We start from the raw sequence: 15,925 nt of genomic DNA, 5'->3' as shown, positions 1-15,925 counted from the left end.
GATTTTCATATGATGAAGACATAATCTTTCAATCAGTTTAATTGTGGTCTTGAGCTGGCATGTCAGTAACTGCTAGTAGTCTTTTGTTAATGTATGTATCATTGTCATTTTGTTTCGTTTCTTTTGTTACCTATTCTGACATCGGACTCGGATTTCATTTAAACTGAGTTTTACTGTGCGTATTGCTATGTGTTTCTTTATTCTACATTGGCTAGAGTTTATAGGGGAAGGGTTGAGATCTCACAAAACATGTTAAACCCAGCCGCATTGTTGCGCCTTTCCCAAGTCAGGAGCATCCTCTGGCTTTGTTAATCTTGTACACATGTTTTTTTTAATTTTAGTTCATTTATAAAAAAAAATATAAATCTCGCACAGGTAAAGTCTCGTTCTAACGCCTGTGATGTTGAGTATTTTACACTGATTGGTGTAAGGGTACCAGTCCCGTTGGGATAATAGTCCTAGGTTTTTTTTCGTCAGCAAAACAGCCGACTTTGCCCAGGGGAATCTTTCTTTCTGGGACACTATAAATTTTCCTTTCCGCTTTTCCCGGTCGTATTTGCAATTTTGGGGGGAGGAATTGTCAGTCTCATTACCCCCCTTCATCTACAGTTTTTCGTTTAAAAACTGACGAAGTTAGTGGGGTGCCCGTACTGAAGTATTTAGAAATATTTCGTTGCATGGATTGGTTTCGTGCTCAATAGCTTTCCGACAAGACAGGCCAATACCGATCAATACATCATACCCCAAGTACCGTTAATTGCACAGCTCGGCAAAAGGAATGTACAATAACACCCCCCACCACCACCCCCCACCCCCCGTACTAAGAAATCGATTTGAGAATTGCGACCCAGAATTATCTTTTCTATTTTTTTTAAATATGTGCAACAGGACCTGTCCAAACCAGTTCAAATTCTTGGAATCCCGGATGACGTTATTGAATCTGATTGGCTAAGACATTTAAGATAGACTAGTGCTGCATAGATTTTCCACTTTCTATTTTGGAAACGCCAAGAATTTTTTGTTACTAGTCCGTCGGGCATATTGGGTTAACAATTTTGATTCGGACTCGTGTAAATGGTCTAGTCCCGGGCGTCGGCTAGTGGATTTGTTAACCTCTGTTTTACTTTTTATACTTTATACTTTATTTTATTATATGTACATGATGTAAGGCCTAGGTCGAAAAAGGAAAACAGTTACGGCCCTTTCTGTTTCCCTTCATTTGCCACTTTGAAAAAATCTGACATCCTGGTTTTCTTTTGTAAATTTCTTTTACTTCGAAATTTTCCTATTTTGTCTCTATGAAGTTTCATTGATGGAAAATGTGTAACTATAAATGGATTAAAAGATTAAATGAATAACAAAAGGTGTACATCTGATCTTAGCAACAGTGTAAACATTCTGATCAGGATCTTTTAAGTTCTTGCATGTGATTTTAAACGCTGCAATGAAACAGGCTATGAGTAAGAGATCTTTTCTTAGGTGTTGTGTACCCCTTTAAGGAGTTATTGCCCTTCAAAGTCATTTTTTTACAATTTTTATACAACCGCAAAAAACATTTTGCGTCATATAATGGTATCATGTTGTCGTCTGCGTCGTCGTCGTCGTCCGAAGACACATTTAGTAACTGTTTCCGGATAATAACTTTTGTTTTAGTGAATGGATCTCTATAGTTTTACCAGAAGGTTCAATACCACTGAAGGAAGTTTGAGATTGATTTTGGGGGTTTTGGTCCCAGTAGTTTAGGAATTAGGGCCAAAAAGGGGGTCCAAAATAAGCAGTTTTGTAGTTTTCAAACAATAACTTGTGTTCAGATTACACTACTTGTAAATTATGCATAAAGAAATATCAGGTTTTGGACTAATTGCAAAAACAAGGGAGGTGGAAGTAGTTTTTAATTTTTTTTTCCAAATTTCTCAAATTCCAAATCTTAAAAGTTTGAAGAAGAAATCTTTGATTGCACAATATTGCGCAATATATTTGTAAGATCTTGACATTCGTTTTGTGTCAAAAACTAATATTATGTCAAAAATTTGATCACAACCCAAATTTGGAGCTGTATCAAGGTTGAATGTTGAATGTTGTGTTCATACTTGCCCCAACTGTTCGGGGTTCAACCTCTGCCGTCGTATAAAGCTGTACCCTGCGGAGCAACTGGTTCGTAAATTTTGTAATCTTTTACAAACTACTGGACCAAATTTAACAAAACTTGGCCACAATCATCATTAGGGTATCTAGTTTAAAAAATATGTCCGATGACCCAGCCTGGCAACCAACATGGCCCGCATAGCCAAAAAATAGAAGATAGGGGTAAAATGCTGTTTTTGGCTTATATCTCTTAAACTAAAGTATTTAGAGCAAATCTGACATGTGGTAAACATGTTTTCGATCTATCTGACGAATCAGACAACCTATTGTTGGGTTGCTGCCCCTGAATTGGTAATTTTAAGGAAATTTTGCAGTTTTTGATTATTATCTTCAATATTATTATAGAAAATGATAGATAGAGATAAACTGTACACAGCAATAATGTTCAGCAAAGTACGATCTTCAAATAAGTCAATATGAAAAAAATTGCCAATTGACCCCTTATTAAAGGAGTTATTGCCCTTTATAGTCAATTTTTAACAATTTTGTTGGTAAACTTTTTCAATCTTTTTCACAAATCTTCTCCACTTAATCATGTTAATCTACTGAGCCAAATAGAATTAAACTTAGCGACAATTTTCAATGGGGTATCATGATTGGAAAATGTATCTGATGACCCTGCCATCCAACCAACATGGCCACCATGGCTAAAGATAGAACATAGGGATTTACTATAGAAGTCTAAGGGAAAATTGTAAAAAAAATAAATTCAAATGGTCACAATAGAGAACTTGTTTAAATAATAATAAGGGGTCTTCAGTAACTATTGTTATTCAAGTTACTGAGATGACCTGCTTTTAACTTAACTACCATGTACTGGGCCAAATTAAACCAAACTTGGCCTCAATCATTATTAGGGTATCTTATACTATTTATTATGATTTATCATGTTTAAACCTTATTTTACATGATTTCCAAAACCACAGTAGATACAGGTGAGCGAAACACGCTCTTGAAAGCCTCTAGTTCAGGTTTTAATTGTTGAATAGTCTTTGTCCTAAATATGCATTTTCAACCCTTCCCCATAGGCTTCAAATTTAATAATACATGTCATGCATGTGTAGATCATTACATGGTAATCACATTTTAAACCGTTGTACCAGATCACTTTATGTAATCTCTTTCCCGCCATTTTAAGGCTAATGCAGTTCGCAGGCTGTTGTAAATTGATGTCAGCAACACAATTTATTTAGCACGTCTAGTATATCAAATGGTCGTCCCCTTAGACAAATGTGATTATCAAAATAAATTTCATCTAGGCTATATGTTATTACATTTTAATAATGTATCACTAATCATAGATGTGGGTGATTGGTTTTTATCTTCAGAAAATTTGAATTAGTTGTGATAACAATGTTAATCAATTGTTTAACAAAAACACTGTAATATAACAAATAGACAGCAGGGATGATTCCGCTATATAGTTTAGGGCCGCTTAGCGGCCCTTAATTCTGCCAGCGGCCCCCAAAAAATATTTGTGAATATAAATTCCCAATTCAGGAAATTAAAATAAAAATCGGTATTTCCGGAAAAGTTTCAGTCACTGATTACGGCAACTATAATTTTTCATAGTTTCAATGTCGCCAAAACGTGGTAAAATCCGGATAAGAATGCTGACTACGATCGCATTTTATTAACAACGATTTAATTATGTCAACATGAGATTAACAATTTTAGCAGCCGGATTCAAATGAATAAAATTTTATGGGAGCATTTCAATTCACAAAAGTAGATCGCTCAGCAAGTGGATCAAAAACATGCTTTTTGTCAAAATTGGTGTCAAAGCAGACCTCGGCAAAGAACAAATTCAAATTTTGATATAACATTGATGAATAAATCTTAATGGGCGCCGATCTTATAAAAGCAGATCACATAGCAGAGCCGGTTATGTAACTTGATTAAAACTTGTTTTGTAAAAGAAAATATTTTATATTATGCTCTATTTCCTCAAAAGACAAAGTTTGAGCGTTTTTGAAAATAATGTTGATGAAATACGATGTCATCAGACATTATTGAACTGTTTCAAAAGATATAATTTTAAAGTTTACTGGTGCCTGGTGCAATGGCTTAAAATATCTTATCGATTAAGTATATAACCTTTTGAATGAATGAATGAATGAAAGAATGAATGAATTGTATTTGCAAAAGCATATAGAACATGCTATGGCAATACATAATATATACATTATGTGACAAAAAACTGGTAACAGAGAACAATACAATAATAACATACATGTTGTAGCTAACCAATAATATCAGATCTAGCTTTCCATGCACTCTTCAAATAGTTACAGAGCTTAATTGTTAGAGATCTAGAATTAGCTTTCAACAAACAAAATAGTTTAAGAATAGTAGGCCATGAACAATAATAGCGTGGCAAAAACAATATTCTAATTGCCCTTTTGTAATTGCTTTTCTGAATTAGACAATTGGCCAGTTAAATTTGAAATCCATTTGAATCAAGGTAAGTTTATAAAAATGATCTGCTGAAAAAAATACTGAATGGATGATTTTTTTCAGTGGTTAATAGAGCAAGCCGTTTTGTTATTTAATCTAACTTCAAGATATCTCATACACTTTATAAGATTTCTTATATACATGTAATCATAACAATAGTTCATAAGTTATCTTATATAGTTTGTAAGATATCTTCACAAATTTTATAACATATCTCATGAACTATGTAAGATATCTTATAAAGTTTATAAGATATCTTATAAAATTTATAAGATATCTTATAAAGTTTATAAGATATCTTATAAAGTTTATAAGATATCTTATAAAGTTTATAAGATATCTTACATAGTTCATGAGATATGTTATAAAATTTGTGAAATATCTTTTATAGTTAATAAGATATCTCATATAGTTTTCTTTATCAGATATCTTATGAATTGTATAAGATATCTTATAAACAATATGATATATCTTATAAACTATATACATTTATAAGATATCTTATATGAAGTTTATTTATAAGATATCTATTTCTATAAGATATCTTATAAAAAAGATTATTTTAGATATCTTATTTCTCTAATTCTTTGTCAATTTATCCCTTTCTGCACCCATTGTATAAAAAATTTTTAATCAACGTGTGGTTCGTTTGATTTCAGTACTTCATTGGTTAAAATACGATTATGACATCGAATGTTCTTGCTTTCCTCTGAATTTCCTATTGTGACGGCATGAAAAAAGGCGACCATGCCTTATGACGTTACAGAGAAAGAGCACATCTTTTTGCAGATCATTCGAAAAGAAGGAATAAGTTTGCCTGCATAATGTTAGAAAATCATTAGAGAAACAGATTCCACCACCAAACCTAGTGTAATACGATATTTTTTCACTCCCGACAGTTAAATTTTAAATATTTAAAACGCTCGGGCAAGCCTTGTGTTTTAAATTTGAAAATTTAACTGTGTCAAGTGGATAAATATCGTATTATACTCGATGCAGTGGTAGAATCTATATATACCATATAAGAAATATCATTAGAGACATCGTATAGAAATTATAAGATAATTAAATAATTTTCTTAAGATGATATCCAATAAACTATATAAGATATCTTGTATAAAAAATATTTATAAGATATTTCATATACTTAATGAGATATCTTAGATGTCTTATAAACTTTAGAAGATATCTTATAAAGTATAAAAGATATCTTATAAGTATATAAGATATCTAAGTATAAAGTATATTAGATATCTTATAAAGTTTTTAAACTTTATAAGATATCTTATTAAATATATAAGATATCTCATATATTATAAGATATCTCATATAATATATAAGATAGCTCTAAAAATTAAATTATATAAGATATCTCATATATTAAATGAGATATCTTATAAAAATCTAATCTGTTATATAAGATATCTTTTATATTATGAGATAATTTGAGATAATTTGAAATTCGAAAAAATAGCCAAACTGCTTAAGTGCCATAGGTTTATGTTAGCTGGTATTCATGCCTTGTTTACCAAAGTTAAGTGATAGTGCATCATGTGCAATGCTATTCATGTATTACAATTTGCCTGGTGTAAATCGAATTACTTCTTCAATCGGTGAACAGGTGAAACTTAATATACATTTTCCGTTTTTACAGGTCAGGAAAATGATATTATTTCGTTTTAGATTGGATGCATAAAAAATTCCCAATTGGGATAAAATTCCCAATTTGATGTTCAAGGGACCCATTTGAAAACACATGGAATCATCCCTGCAGACAGGAACATGTATGTGAACCATAGGCTTCACTCTTCGAATTACAGAATTCCCCGTATCTAGCCCCCCCCCCCCCACTTTACTCTAGCAACAATGAGCAATCTGAAACATGAATTAGATATCACGTGCCTGTCTTGTGTACAAGTACATACCACTAAATACACACCTGCATTCAAGAAATTTCGATTAAATAAGTACACAATGTTCTTTATAAAATCTGTTTTACGAGGGAACTGTATGACCTTCACTGTATTGTCAGTGAATTTTTATACGACCGCAAATTTTGAAAAAAATTTCGTCGTATATTGCTATCACGTTGGGGTTGTCATCGTCGTCGTCGTCTTCGTTGTCGTCGTCGTCGTCCGAATACTTTTAGTTTTCGCACTCTAACTTTGGTAAAAGTGAATATAAATCTATAAAATTTTATCACAAGGTTTATGACCACAAAAGGAAGGTTGGTATTGATTTTGGGAGTTTTGGTCCCAACATTTTAGGAATAAGGGGCCAAAAAGGGCCCAAATAAGCATTTTCTTGTTTTTCACACTATAACTGTAGTTTAAGTTAATAGAAATCTATGAAATTTTGACACAAGGTTTATGACCACAAAATAAAGGTTGGGATTGATTTTGGGAGTTTAGGTTCCAACAGTTTAGGAATTAGGGGCCAAAAAGGGACCCAAATAAACATTTTCTTGGTTTTCGCACCATAACTTTAGTATAAGTAAATAGAAATCTATGAAATTTAAACACAAGGTTTATGACCATAAAAGGAAGGTTGGTAATGATTTTGGGAGTTTTGGTCCCAACAGTTTAGGAATAAGGGGCCCAAAAGGTCCAAAATTAAACTTTGTTTGATTTCATCAAAATTGAATAATTGGGGTTCTTTGATATGCCAAATCTAACTGTGTATGTAGATTCTTAACTTTTGGTCCCGTTTTCAAATTGGTCTACATTAAGGTCCAAAGGGTCCAAAATTAAACTTCGTTTGATTTTGACAAAACATTAATCGGTTGGGTTCTTTGATATGCTGAATCTAAAAATGTACTTAGATTCTTGTTGATCGGCCCAGTTTTGAAGTCGGTCCAAATCGGGGTCCAAAATTAAACTTTGTTTGATTTCATCAAAAATTGAATAAATGGGGTTCTTTGATAAGCCAAATCTAACTGTGTATGTAGATTCCTCATTTTTGGTCTTGTTTTCAAATTGGTCTTCATTAAAGTCCAAAGGGTCCAAAATTAAACTTAGTTTGATTTTAACAAAAATTGAAATCTTGGGGTTCTTTGATATGCTGAATCCAAACATGTACTTAGATTTTTGATTATGGGCCCAGTTTTCGAGTTGGTCCAAATCAGGATCTAAAATTATTATATTAAGTTTTGTGCAATAGCAAGTCTTTTCAATTGCACAGTATTGCGCAATGGCAAGAAATATCTTATTGCAAAATATTGTGAAATAGCAATTTTGTTTTTAATTAGAGTTATCTTTCTTTGTCCAGAATAGTAAGCAAGAAATATCTAATTGTAAGATTTTTTTTTATTTGGAGTTATCTTTCTTTGTCCAGAATCAACTTAAATCTTTGTTATATATACAATATACAATGTATATTCACTTTTTACTACCAACTGATAAATTAAAATAATCTTTACCATTCAGTGATAACAAGCAGTTTTTTTACATCTTAATATTTTATGATGTATTTAAATGAGTAGTAATTGTTGCAAACTCCATTAGAAGTTTTAATTGAGATTAGTTTTGGAATAAGGGAAAGGGGGATGTGATTAAAAAAAATGGGATCAATTTTCTCATTTGAAATTTCATAAATAAAAAGAAAATTTCTTCAAACATTTTTTTGAGAGGAATAATATTCAACAGCATAGTGAATTGCTCTAAGAGAAAACAAAATTTTTAATTTCATTAGAACACATTCATTCTGTGTCAGAAACCTATGCTGTGTCAACTATTTAATCACAATCCAAATTTAGAGCTGAATCCAGCTTGAATGTTATGTCCATACTTGCCCCAACCGTTCAGGGTTCAACCTCTGCGGTCGTATAAAGCTATGCCCTGCGGAGCATCTGGTATAATATTGGACCCTGGATTTTGTTGGGTTTGTTTACAGGTTTACATCTGTTTATAAATAAACTCATCAAAGATACCAGGATAGAAAAAGTTAAAAAGGCCAAATAAAGTACAAAGTTGAAGACCATTGAGGACCAAAATTCCTAAAACTTATGCCAAATACAGCTAAGGTAATCTATTCCTGAGGTAGAAAAGCCTTAGTATTTCAAAAATTCAAAGTTTTGTAAACAATTATAATTACGACCATATCAATGATAATTTACATGTTTAACATTTTATATAAATCTTTATTTGCAGATTCTTATCAGGCTAATTGACTTGTGGCATATGGGGTAAAATGTGTGTAACATAAAGTGGCATTAAGGCCATGAAGACAGACTGTACAATAACATGCTGAAGTTGCAATAAGAGTTTGACGAAGGCCCAGGTGTAATCCCTTATTGACAATTGCAGAACTCTGGCCAACAGATTTCACATTGGGTATTTAAAATGTTTAATCATTTAATCATATTGATAATTAGACAGAGGCTTTACTTAAACAAGTTTCTTTCAAAACAACGTAAAAATGGTAAAGGCAAAGTGTACACAATTAACTACTCCACAGAATTTTTTATGCCCCGGCCTTAATGGAGGGCCGGAGGGGACATTAAGTTTTATCCTTGTCTGTCTGTACCTACGTACGTCGGAACGTCCCAAAGTTGGTTTACGTTTTCTTAATTTAGTTTGCCTCAACCAAATGATATGAAACTTATACACAATGCTTATTACCACAAAACACAAATCAAGTTTGAATTTTGGTGGCGTCACTTTAACCGTTCTAGAGTTATGCCCCTTTACAAATGGAATAATTGCTGAATTTTCATTTCCATCTCTTACTTTAGTTTGCCTCAACCAAATGTTATGAAACTTATACACAATGCTTATTACCACAAAACACAGGTCAAGTTTGAATTTTGGTGGTGTTGTTTTAACCGTTATAGAGTTGTGTCCCTTTACAAATGGAAAAATTGCTGAATTTTTCATTTCCGTTCTCTAACAAGTTAGCCTCAACCAAATCTTATGAAACTTATACACCATGTGTATTACCACAAAATACAGATCAAGTTTGAATTTTAGGGGTATCAATATTACTATTCTACAGTTATGTCCCTTTATAACGTTATATGATATGCAAGCGGGGGCATCATCTGTGTCCCATGGACACATTCCCGAATTATTTAATTAGGGCCCGCCTTTTGGCGGGTCGCCCTATAGTGATCAGTCTGTCCGTCCGTCCATCCGTCCGTAACACTAACTTTGTGTTCGCTCCATATCTAGAGAACCATTTTGATTTCATACTTTATACTTTACATGTTTATTAACCACTACCAGAGGGCGTGTCATGATGTATGTACAACTTCCTAGGTCAAAGGTCAAGGTAAAAACACTTTGGTTTCAGTTGACAACCCTGTGTCCTGTGGTGAAGATTGTGTCCGCTCTATATCTTGAGAACCGTTATGATTTCAAAGTTTATACTTGACATCCATTTTAACCAACACCAGAGGGTGTGTCATGATGTATGTACAACTTCCTAGGTCAAAGGTCAAGGTCAAAAACTGGTTTCAGTTGACAACCCCGTGTCCTGTGGTGAATATTGTGTCCACTCCATATCTAGATAACCGTCATGATTTTATACTTAATACTTAACATGTTTATTAACCAACACCAGAGGGTGTGTCATGATGTATGTACAACTTCCTAGGTCAAAGGTCAAGGTCAAAAACTTTGGTTTCAGTTGACAACCATGTGTCCTGTGGTGAAGATCGTGTCCGCTCCATATCTAGATAACCGTTATGATTTCAAAGTTTATACTTGACATCCATTTTAACCACCACCAGAGGGCGTGTCATGATGTTTGTAAAACTTCCTAGGTCAAAGGTCAAGGTAAAAAAAACTTTGGTTTCAGTTGACAACCCTGTGTCCTGTGGTGAAGATCGTGTCCGCTCTATATCTTGAGAACCGTTATGATTTCAAATATTATACTTGACATCTATTTTAACCAACACCAGAGGGTGTGTCATGATGTATGTACAACTTCCTAGGTCAAAGGTCTGTCTGTCTGTTGGTCTGTCCATCGCTAACAAATTTGATCCACACTATATTTTGAGAGGACAGCTGTTATTATTTCATACTTTATACCTGACAAACCATCACACATGAGACTATGCATCTATGTAATAACTTCAAATAATGCTTCAGATTATCCATACAACTTATTTACCCCACGTTATTGACAGCCGGGCCCACAGAGATGGCTCCCATCTCAATGGTATCTAGTTATCACATATTTGGATTCTGCTTGTAAAAATACACCAGAAAATGAAATAAAAAAAGGGGTTAACCGTTTTCTTTTTTGAAACACGAGATGTTGAAAATAACAATATAATATGCCAAAAATAAATAGATTATATATAAGGGAAACTGATGAAATTTGGCAAGAATTTTTACATGGTCGTTATTCTATTTTATTAATCCACAGAATTTTTTCAAACATTGGTATGTGTATATGATTCAAAATAGAACAACAAATGGATTGATGTAAAGGAAGTCCTTAAAGCAAAGCTGATTGTTTTCAAGCTATATCCTGTGGAATTTAACCTTTAGCGCGACATTATTGATGTGTACATTGACGTCACCTTGCACAATTTATACGCGATACAATGTAAAGATATAAGTAAAGCTAATAAACTATTGTGCCTTGCCATATGAAGAGCGTGAGTGTGTAACAGCCATTTTGCTATTAATTACTAATGCTTATTTAAAAGCGTATACTGTTCAATTGATTAGAAAATTAGCTGACTTAAATTTTTAATGAATACTTTTGCTGCCCAAAAAATGCAAATTGGCAGAATAAATGTATTGCAAGTGATAAAAAGAAAATTACTGTTGGCTTCTAATAGTCAATTTCGATCATCATTGTACAGTTAGGGGACTTACTTACAGTCAGGGGTACTACTTGTACAAGTAATTTTTATTTACTTGAAAAAGTATAAAAAAATATACATATATAAGTAAATTATAATGTTTGAATAATCTCCCCTTAATTTTCTCAAAAATTTACTTATACAAGTAAAAAAATTTTACAAACCCACCAAAATTCTCAAGTTTTGAGATGAAAAATCATGCCTTTAATGATTTTTCCCAGGTTAGCTCATAATTTTTGATTAGAGTTCAATGTTTCATCTCATTAATTCAACAAAGAAACTGATTGCACAAAGATCTTTAGTATTATAGCAAAGCCTTCAAAAATTGCTCCTTTGGGGCTTGTAAATGAGCAGTGTTCTGAAGATAACAGACAAATGGGATTTTCATTGTCCATGAAATTACACTTTAATGATAAGTAAAGACATCTGCAATGGGCAGACAAATTAAAATTCTATTACAGCAAAGAAATCCTAAAAAATTAAGAAATGAAGATAAGATGACTTTTTTTACTTCTACAAGTAAAAAAATCTGAATGTCTAAGGGACATAACTAAGTCAATTTTGTTTTTACCTATACAAGTAAATAAAATTCACTTGTATAAGTATCCTACAAATTTACTTATATAAGTATATTTTTTTTACTTCTTCAAGTAAATATAAGTACTTGTACAAGTAGTACCCTTTGACTGACTTAAATGAGTGATTTTTTAAATCACTGATTCAAGTAAAATTGTGTCCACAAATGTTGGAAGTAAGAGTTGTCTTTCTTTAATAATCACTTATTTAAGTAGTACAAATAAATCACTAGACTTTAAGTGATTAAATTTTATTGTACCTTTAAATGTACAATACTAATGAGCCAGAGACTAATTATGTTGCTAAAATTATCAGAACCAACATCTGTGTTGATAAGATGACCGGTCATGTCAGGTGATGACCTTGTACTGAATCTGGGATAATGACATGAAAAATCACTTTTAAAAAAAATTGAAAACAACACGTTTAATAATTTCATGCGTCCGAAGCACTTTTCTGGATTTACCTTCATCAGGAATGCTCAAAGCCAAACATTTGAAAACCGAGGATGTATAAGTACCGAAACAGTTGAAGAGCTATATGACAAAAATACCTAAAACAAATAGCCAAATTCATCTAAGGTCAACTTTGTCTGAGGGAGTTGAAACCTTAGTTTCTTTATAATTTCAAAATTTATAAACGGACAATTTTAGAAAGGTTTGTTATAAATCATGTCAGTACCGAAGTTTAAGTATCATACCTCTATTTTCTTCCAAAAAATCACTTCTTTAAGTATTATTATTTTAATTACCCAATGTAGACAATACGCACATTAAAATTCAGTTCAAGAGAAGTCCGATGTCAGAAGATGTAACAAAAGGAAATAAATAAAATAACAATAATACATAAATAACAACAGACATGTTTATTTCACAAAATTTCCTGCCTTGATCGCTTGCTCTATTCTTTAGATACATAACAAAGCAAAATAGAATCAGGGTAATGGTTATTGTAGCAACAAAAGAAAATATTTATTAAACGGTTAACCATTATTTGTTCCACATGCACAGCTGAAAAATTGCGTATTATTTTGAATGTGTTTTTTACTGTAATGAGGTCAAATGTAGAACCCCCTTTAACAAACTTTAACAAAACAGAACCGATCAAACTTTCATTAATTTTCATGATTATGCTGATGATTTATCAAAAAACAAATCTTATTTCATGTTTTTTTGTTTCTTGTAGTTAATGCCACTTAAAAATATTTCTCTTCAAATTACAACTCTTGTGTACAAACATGATACAATGTTGTGTTTTTCTTTTACAGGATATAATGGCATATTGGGATGAGGTAAGATTTTCTACTTTAAAGTCAATGGTCATGTGACCTATGTTGTCTATAAATTGTACATTAAGATACAGGAGTGTAGTTTTCTCAGAGTCAGTCAGAGGGAGAATAGGAGAAATTAAATTGACTACAGTGAACAGAATTTCAATATACAAAATTATCGCTATTTTACAAAATTTTCCCTTTGATCTTACTAACTGATAATTAAGAGTGATACCAAAAATTATCTCTAGAAACTAAGGGCGCACTTGCCATTGTCAATGAAATTGTGTTTTTCTTTTACAAGATATAATGGCAAGTTGGAATAAGTTGAGATTTTCTTCTTAAAAATTAATGGTCATGTGACTTATGTTGTCTATAAACTGTACATTAAGATACGATACAGGCGTGCAGAATTCTCAGAGTCAGTCAGTGCAGTGATATTGTTGGCTTTTTTCAAAACTACCTCTACCCTTTTTTATTGGGAAAATATGTGTCATTTTCATCAAATTGGGAAATTTAAAATAAACCATGAATTTGACTGAATTTTCAATTTACAGACCAATTTTCAAGTCAAACCCTGCTTTAAAATAAGACCCCATTTTGTCAGTGATGATATATAAATAGACCCTCAAATGTGCACATATAGTCATTTTAGGCAAGAAAATTGTTTAAATGAGTGTTTTTCAGTTTGAATTCATGCACAATTTCTACTGAGACTGCACTGTTTGGGAAAAAAGTTGTCTTTGTGGGAATAATTTTAAGCCATTTTTTTTTCAAATTGGGATTCTTCTCCAGGGGAAAAAGCCTTTATTCTCTACTTATTTAAGGCAAACAATATCACTGCAGTGTCATGTGACCTATGTCATGTGGCCTATGTTGTCTATAAAATGTACATAAAGATACAGGCGTGCAGTTTTCTCAGATTCAGTCAGTGTCATGTGACCTGTCATGTGACCTATGTTGTCTATAAACTCTACATAAAGATGCAGGCGTGCAGTATTCTCAGTCAGTCAGTGTCATGTGACCTATGTCATATGACCTTTGTCATGTGACTTATGTTGTCTATAAACTGTACATAAAGATACAGGCATGCAGTATTCTCAGATTCATTCAGTGTCATATGACCTATGTCATGTGACTTATGTTGTCTATAAACTGTACATAAAGATACAGGTGTGCAGTATTCTCAGATTCATTCAGTGTCATATGACCTTTGTCATGTGACTTATGTTGTCTATAAACTGTACATAAAGATACAGGCATGCAGTATTCTTAGATTCATTCAGTGTCATGTGACCTATGTCATGTGACCTATGTTGTCTATAAACTGTACATAAAGATACAGGTGTGTAGTATTCTCAGAGTCAGTCACTGTCATATGACCTATGTCATGTGACTTATGTTGTCTATAAACTGTACATAAAGATACAGGCATGCAGTATTCTCAGATTCATTCAGTGTCATGTGACCTATGTCATGTGACCTATGTTGTCTATAAACTGTACATAAAGATACAGGCGTGCAGTATTCTCAGGGGGAGAACAGGAGAAATCAAAATTATTACAGTGAACAGAATTTCAATTTATATAAAATTCAAGGAGACAAAAAAAAGAAACGTAAGATATTGTAGGACATTCACAACTCTTTCAGTCGAAGAGAATCTGACAACGCCATGGAAAAAAAAGAAAAACAATCAAAATTCAACAGTCTACATTAGTCATCTCAGGGCCTTTTATAGCTGACTATGCCATATTGGCTTTGATCATTGTTGAAGACTGTACGGTGACCTATAGTTGTTATTTTCTGTGTCATTTGGTCTATTTTGTAGAATAGTCTCATTGGTAATCATACCACATCTTCTTTTCATATTCAAAACATTACATAGAAAACTAAAGACTGAGCAACACAAACCTCAACAAAAACTTAGGCTGATCTCAAAACTGATGCATAATACAAATGTCTACAGACTTTTCTAAAAAAAAACTCTGAAATTATAGACAACAATTTCACTCCTTCTTGGTAAGCACTGTATTTGGTATAAACTGTTGAAACTGTAAAAATGTACCTTGTGAAATTCAATTAATTACATTTATAATACATTTGTTTGTTCTAGAGGAAAATGTAAAAGCTTTGTTTTGCTTACAGAAACTTCTTACAGCTGCAGAGGAGGGGAATATAAAAGAGGTAGAATTATGTGTAAAGAACAGAGCTAACTTGGAATGTAGGGGAAGGGTAAGTAATGTAAAATGTTTAACACATTTACAGATATTTATTATATAGTACACATAATGCGGATCAGTTAAACATTGCCCTTGTTAGTGTTCAATGATTCAGTGTACATTCTAGTTATTGCAATACTCTTGTCTTCAAAATATTAAGAAACATAGTATTATGATATATTTTGATTAACTTTATTACACTGATGAATACCACTCCAGTTTGTATGTCAAAGAGTTGCTGTCTGATACTTCGTAACTGGAAATATTGTGATTTACTTTATTACACGTAACATAGTATTCTACACAAAAAACATTACTTTGGTTAAAAAAAAATCTTGCATGACCATGACTTGAGACTACCACCTGATCATACAACTTTCATTGACCACTCCTGTTCTAAACATGCCATGTGACACCTGATTCTACAATATTCATTAACCACTT

At 32.4% G+C, this 15,925-nt stretch overlaps 1 long non-coding RNA gene across 1 annotated transcript in view; it reads left to right on the top strand.

Annotated features, from left to right (window-relative positions):
* The window catches only part of LOC143051559 (uncharacterized), a 428,761-nt gene extending 413,276 nt beyond the window's left edge, over positions 1-15,485 (top strand). The window contains exon 6 of the long non-coding RNA XR_012970828.1: positions 15,408-15,485. This is a non-coding gene — a long non-coding RNA (uncharacterized LOC143051559). The remainder of the gene's footprint in view (positions 1-15,407) is intronic.
* Positions 15,486-15,925: the final 440 nt, after the last annotated feature.

This window comes from Mytilus galloprovincialis, chromosome 11, assembly GCF_965363235.1.
Source record: "Mytilus galloprovincialis chromosome 11, xbMytGall1.hap1.1, whole genome shotgun sequence".
In the NCBI taxonomy this organism is placed as follows: domain Eukaryota; kingdom Metazoa; phylum Mollusca; class Bivalvia; order Mytilida; family Mytilidae; genus Mytilus; species Mytilus galloprovincialis.
This window is presented reverse-complemented; position numbering and strand designations above follow the sequence as displayed.